Genomic DNA, 7,265 nt, shown 5'->3' with positions numbered 1-7,265 from the left:
TATTTCCTTTCCCATGTTAGGGAAGTTTTTGACTATAATCTCTTCAAATACTTTCTCAGGTCCTTTCTGTCTCTTTCCTCCTTCTGGGACCCCTATAATACGAATGTTGTTGCATTTAATGTTGTCCCAGAGGGCTCTTAGGCTGTCTTCATTTCTTTTCATTCTTTTTTCTTTATTCTGTTCTGCAGCAATGAATTCCACCATTCTGTCTTCCAGGTCACTTATCCGTTCTTCTGCCTCAGTTATTCTGCTATTGATTCCTTCTAGTGTATTTTTCATTTCAGTTATTGTATTGTTCATCTCTGTTTGTTTGTTCTTTAATTCTTCTAGGTGTTTGTTCTTTAATTCTTCTAGGTCTTCGTTAAACATTTCTTGCATCTTCTCGATCTTTGCCTCCATTCTTTTTCCGAGGTCCAGGATCATCTTCACCATCATTATTCTGAATTCTTTTTCTGGAAGATTGCCTGTGCCATTTCATTTATTTGGTTTTCTGGGTTTTATCTTGTTCCTTCATCTGTTACAAAATCCTCTGCCTTTTCATTTTGTCTATCTTTCTGTGAATGTGATTTTCCTTCTACAGGCCACAGAATTGTAGTTCTTGTTTCTGCTGTGTTCCCTCTTGACTCAGTTATACATACACATGTATCCACTTTTTTTTGGATTCTTTTCCCATACAGGTCATTATAGAGTATTGGATAGAGTTCCCTGTACTGTACAGTAGGTCCTTATTAGTTATCTATTTTATATATAGTAGTGTGTATGTGTCAATCCCTATCTCCCAATTTATCCCTCCCCTCCTTTCCCCTTTGGTAACCATAGGTTTGTTTTCTACATCTGTAACTCTATTTCTGTTTTGTAAATAAGTTCATTTGTATCATTTTTTTAAGATTCCTCATATAGGTGATATCACATGGTATTTGTCTTTTTCTTATATATAAATGTATTTATTTATTCATTGGCTCTGTTGCGTCTTCGTTGCTGCACACGGGCTTTCTCTAGTTGCGGCGAGTGGGGGCTGCTATTCTTTGCAGTGCGCAGGCTTCTCATTGCGGTGGCCTCTCGTTGCAGAGCACAGGCTCTAGGTGCACGGGCTTCAGTAGCTGTGGCACACAGGCTCAGCAGTCGTGGCTTGCAGGCTCTAGAGCACAGGCTCAGTAGTTGTGGCGCATGGGTTTGGTTGTTGCTCCACAGCATGTGGGATCTTCCCAGGTCAGGGATCGAACCCCTGTCCGCTGCATTGGCAGGCGGACTCTTAACCACTGCGCCACCAGGGAAGCCCTAGGTATTTGTCTTTCTCTTTCTGGCTTATTAGTATGATAATCTCTAGGTCCATCCATGTCACTGCAAATAGCATTATTTTGTTCTGTTTTATGGCTGAGTAATAGTCCATTGTATATATATACCACATCTTCTTTATCCACTCCTCTGTCTGGAGGTCCCTGTCTTAACCTGAGATTTCATGAGCTGAAGTGTACAACCTTAATGAAACAATCCACATGAGAACTACCTATTATCACCCGCCGAAAACTAACTTCTGTTGTTTTATAAAGAAAGGGGCAGAGAGGCTTACAGGGGCCTCTTATTGGGAAGAGCAGGAACTAGCGTGTGTCTCACTTTTACTCCTTCCTCCAAAAAGGGGTGTTTCTTCTACGTTGGGAGTTAGTAACATCACTGTACATAGGATCATTCCACATTTATTTGTGGTGGGCAGAATCATGCCCCCTCCCAAAAATGTCCCACCCTAATACCCTGTGAGTATGTTAAGTTACAAAACAAAGGGGGATTAAGGTTGCAGATGGAATAATGTTGCTAATCGGCTGCCCTTGTGATGGGGAGATTACCTGGGTGGGCCCAGTGTGATCACAAGGGTCCTTTCAATACAAGAGGGAGGCGGACAAGAATGAGTGTCAGAGAGATGGCAAGGTGAGAAGGACTTGGCCTGACATTGTTGGTTCTGAAGATGGATGGGGAGCACACGCCAAGGACAGTGGGCAGCCTCTAGAAGCTGGGAGAGGCCAGAAAACAGATTCCCCCAGAGGCCCTGGAAAGGAATGCAGCCCTGCTGACACCTCGATTTTATTTTATTTTTAAAACTTTTATTGGAGTATAGTTGCTTCACAATGTTGTATTAGTTTCTACTGTACAACAAAATGAATCAGCTATCCATATACATACATCCCCTCTCTTTTATTTATTTATTTATTTATTTATTTATTTTATTTATTTCTTTTCATCCCCTCTCTTTTAGATTTCCTTCCCACGTAGGTCACCACGTTGCATTGAGTAGGGTTCCCTGTGCTATACAGTAGGTTCTCATGAGTTATCCATTTTATACATAGTATCAATAGTGTATATATGGATTGACACCTTGCTTTTAATTCATGGAGAGCCTGTTAGACTTTGGACCTACAGAACTGTAAGATAGTAAGTGTGTCTTTTGTTAAGCGCCAAGTTTGTGGTCACTGGTTATAGTAGCGGTAGGATGCCCACACAGTATTGCTCTGCTGTCTGCGTGTGTCACTATTCTGTCTCCCACCCCACACCTCCACACGCTTCTCCTCACTGTAGCCACTTCGTAAATCGCTCTGTGCTAGTGGTTCTCAATGGGGGCAATTTCCACCCCCCCGGGGGACATTTGGCAATGACTACAGATATTTTTGTCACACCTGGGAGTTGGGGGTTTGCTACTGGCATCTCAAGAGGGTAAAAGCCAGAGATGCTGCTAAACATCCTATAATGCACAGGACAACTCCCCCTCCCCCCCCGCCCACTGCCCCGCACTGCCCGCAACAAAGAATTATCCAGCCCCAAATGTCAATAGCACCACTCTGCGAAAACCCTGCCCATCACATACATCACCTTATACATAGAACATATGGGGCTGGGGGTAAGGGCCTACATTCAACCCCCACTCTTCCTCCCCTCCCCTTGCCTTTTTTTTTTTTTTTTGCCTTGCTTTATTTATCCCATGCATTCTCAAAGGGCTAAGGTAGTATTGCCCCCAAGGGAGTGAAAATTGGTTCTTGAAGGGCAAAAAAAAGAAAAACAGGCATTAAGATACTTTGTGGCGCTCTGAAACTCAACCCCACCTGACAAAATCTTATTCTTTGGTACTTATTTCTCCCTTTACGAAGAATTTAAATGATGTTTAATTTTTTTCCCTTAGGTGAGTGATAATAAAAAATACATTGAGAAATACTGCCTTACACTAAAGTGTGTCATCCGTCCTTTCCAGTGATGGTCTTTTCTTCTGATCTGTTTTGGTTAGGTTGACAGGAAACTTACCCATAAGCTATTAGAGCAGTTGTGTAGCAGAGAACATTCACGAATAAACATTTTTGCAAGCTGGTAAATTTTTTTAAATGTGCATGCTTATGAATTTTTTTAAATGTACATAAAGCTGTACAAACTTACTGTTCAACTGTTAACATCTCGTTGAAGATGTTTTATCCTGTTTTTTACCTCTCCTTCTAGGACAAGTCATTAATTTGAAGAAGGAAAATCTAGTAGAATGCCGCAGTAATGAATATAGAACCACAAATACTAGAAATTCTAAAATAGAATATTTTCAGTTTCACACCACATAATGCTTTTGTTTTCTGTTAATCAATACTCCAAAATTTACCTATAATAAATGTTAACAATGCTTAAGAGAGATTTCTTTTTCTTTTTTCTTTCAGTGACATCAATAGTTTAATGGATGAGGGTTAAGAGATGTTTCTAAAGTTAGCTCAAGAAATGGCAAAATATGGACTCCCTGGTGGTCCAGTGGGTAAGACTCAGCACTTCCAATGCACAAGGCGCAGGCTCAATACCTGGTTGGGGAACTAAGATCCCGCATGTTGCACAGCATGGCCAAAAAAAAAAAAAAAAAAGGCCAAGTAATGACCTGGACTTTATATTAGCCCAAGAGAAATGGGGAAGGCTTTGTATTTGTGTATGTATAATAGGGGAGAACAAATCTGACTCCATATTGGATCCATTTCTTTTACATTAACCTTTGTATTCTATTGCTTTTGCTACAAGTTAATCACTAAAGGGATGTTGCCTTTAAGCTTAAATTCTACATAATGGCCCATGTCTGGGAACCCTGCTCCCCAGATAAAGAGCATTAAGCTAAAATACCTCTGTTTAGCTCACAGGAAACATCCTGACCAGGCCCACCTGTGAATGATGGCAGGAAGGGAGAAATTAACACACCCCCTCTGGAAGTTGACTGGAACCAGGAAATGTTTGACTTTACTCCCTCCTTTTTTAGTATAAAAGAAGCCTGAATTCTAACTCGGGCAAGATGGTTCTTTGGGACACTAGTCCACCACCCTCTCGGTCTGCTGGCCTTTCAAATAAAGTCACTATTCCTTGCCCCCAACAACTCATCCTCAATTTATTGGCCTGTTTTGCAGCGGGCAGTATGAGCTTGGACTCAATAACATGTGTATCCTTTGTTCTTCCCTTCCTTCCATCATTTATGTGCAGAAATTTTTTTCACAAAGAAAGAGGAAACATCTTACCTTTCCTCACCTCCAAACAAACCACCACAACAAACCAAACACCAAACGTAATTGTATCCTTATGTTTTGTCACGGGTATAAAGTGAGAAGGAAGCCTGTGTCTTAGGCAGCTACGGCCCATGCTGTCATAGTGACACTTGCAATATCAGTTCTTTGAATGATTAAATGATTACTCAGTTATTAGAATGATGTCATTCTGTTGCAATTCCTCCGGCTATTTTGCTTTCATACTGCTACAAATTTCAGTCTCAGCTTGAACTTTTATTTATGCTGAGATCAGCCCTGTGGATTGCCTCATTATACAGTGCCTGCAGGGGTGGTACTTCTGGGAAGGCAGCCAGCAGTCTCGGGTCAGCAGGAGCGATTTCAGCTCAATTTACAAAGCAAAAGAAAGGGATCCAGTTGACCTATAAGGACCAACTCTGCAAGAATTAGTGCTTACCAAAATGGTGATTACTCACAGCTTGACCACCTTCCTGAGAGGACATTCTTCAGAGATTTTATTCCTCTTCTTTCAGGGAAAGCATCCATTCTTGCTCTCCTGTAAAAAAAAAAAAAAAATCAGAATATCAGAAGACTTATTATCTAATAGGCTTTCTAAAAATTGATAAAAGATTGCTTAAGGGATGCATTTAGGAACAAATGATTTCTAAATCCTGGGAGAACATGAAGGTAAAACAGTGCTGACTGCCCAGAAGGACCCACTCCAATCTAATCTGCTCAATTTTTCTTTTGTACCTTGAAGGTGATTTTCAAGATTTCTTGTCCTTCAGGTTGTTCTTGCAGGTCACGCAAGCAAAGATGCATTGGGTACAGTCAGCGTCTGAGAGTGGAATTCAGCCTCTCTGATGCCTACCGAAGTGTCTCCATTCACCAGAACATAAACTCAAACGAGCTGTGAACGTTGCTTTCCTTTTCCTCATCTGACCGCAGTGGCGTTTTGGTGTCTGTATTTGTTCTCTATTGCTTCTGTAACAAGGTACCACACATTCAGGGTCATAACACAACACAGATTTATGATCTTGCGGTTCTGGAGGTCAGAAGTCCGAAGTGGGTCTTGCGAGGCCAAAATCCAGGTATTGGCAGGGCTGCGTTTCTTTCTGGAGGCTCTAGGGGAAGATTTTTTTTGTCTTTTCCCGCTTCCAGAAGCTGCCCCCATTCCTCGTTTGTGGCTTCCTTCCATCTTTAAAGCCAGCAGTGGCCGGTCTGGTCTTTCTCAGCCTGCGCCATGATGACACTGACTTTCTGCCCCCCAATTCCTCATTTAAAGGACCCTTGTGCAGAAGAACTAAACAGACATTTCTCCAAAGAAGACATACAGATGGCCAAGAGGCACATGAAAAGATGCTCAACATCGTTAATGATTAGAGAAATGCAAATCAAAACCACAATGAGATATCATCTCACACCAGTCAGAACAGCCATCATCAAAAAATCTACAAACAATAAATGCTGGAGAGGGTGTGGAGAAAAGGGAACCCTCTTGCACTGTTGGTGGGAATGTAAATTGATACAGCCACTATGGAGAACAGTATGGAGGTTCCTTAAAAAACTAAAAATAGAACTACTGTATGACCCAGCAATCCCACTACTGGGCATACATCCGGAGAAAATTTTGGTTCGAAAGCATACATGCACCCCAGTGTTCATTGCAGCACTATTTACAATAGCCAAGACATGGAAGTAACCTAAATGTCCACTGACAGATGAATGGATAAAGAAGATGGGATACATATATGCATTGGAATATTACTCAGCCATTAAAAAGAACGAAATAATGCCATTTGCAACAACATGGATGGGGCTGGATATTATATACTAAGTGAAGTAAGCCAGAGAAAGACAAATATCATGTGATATCGCTTACATGCAGAATCTAAAAAGAAATACAAATGAACTTATCTACAAAACAGAAACAGACTCAGAGACTTAGAGAATGGATTTGTGGTTAGCAGGGGGGAAGGGTTGGGGAGGGAGGGATAGACTGGCAGCTTGGGATTGACATGTACACACTGCTATATTTAAAACAGGTAACCAGCAAGGACCTACCGTATCACACAGGGTACTCCGCTCAACATTCTGTAATAACCTAAATGGAAAAAGAATTTGAAAAAGAATAAAAAACAAACAAACAAAAACCCTTGTGATTACACTGGGCCCACCTGGATAATCCAGGCTGATCTCTTTGTTTTAAGGTCAGCTGATTAACAACCTGAATGCCATCTGCAACCTTAATCCCCCTGTCATGTACCGTAAGATGCTCTCAGGTTCTGGGAATCATGTCACAGAATGTGCACATCTTTGGAGGTGTCATTCTGCTTGTCACAGTGCCTTTGACTGTCAGGCAGTAATGAAACCATTTAAGTATCAACCACATTGCTCTCTCGATGCTCAGTAAAGCTCTTCCTTCTTTCTCGTTTAGACACCTTTCACAGACTTTATTGTCTTGTACCTTTCTTTCATCTCCGTTCTTCTGCTCGGCCCCCTTCTCAACTGCCTGTCCTCCACCATCTGAATTTCTACTCATCCTTCAATCACAAGATGCCTGTTTAGCGATGGCATTTCTGACTCTTCCGTGACATAATTTGTTTCATTCTTCCATAACAGCTCTTTCTACACATCGTTCATTTGTTTGTCCCTTCCACAATTATTTATTGAGGAATAACCATGTGTCAGGAGAATGAAATACACCAGTGAACAAGACGGATAAGGTTCCTGCTCCGGTGTATCCCATATTTTAGTAGTGAAGACAAT

Source organism: Grampus griseus (assembly GCF_964374135.1).
Source record: "Grampus griseus genome assembly, chromosome: 5".
In the NCBI taxonomy this organism is placed as follows: Eukaryota; Metazoa; Chordata; class Mammalia; order Artiodactyla; family Delphinidae; genus Grampus; species Grampus griseus.
Note: the sequence above shows the minus strand (reverse complement) of the source record.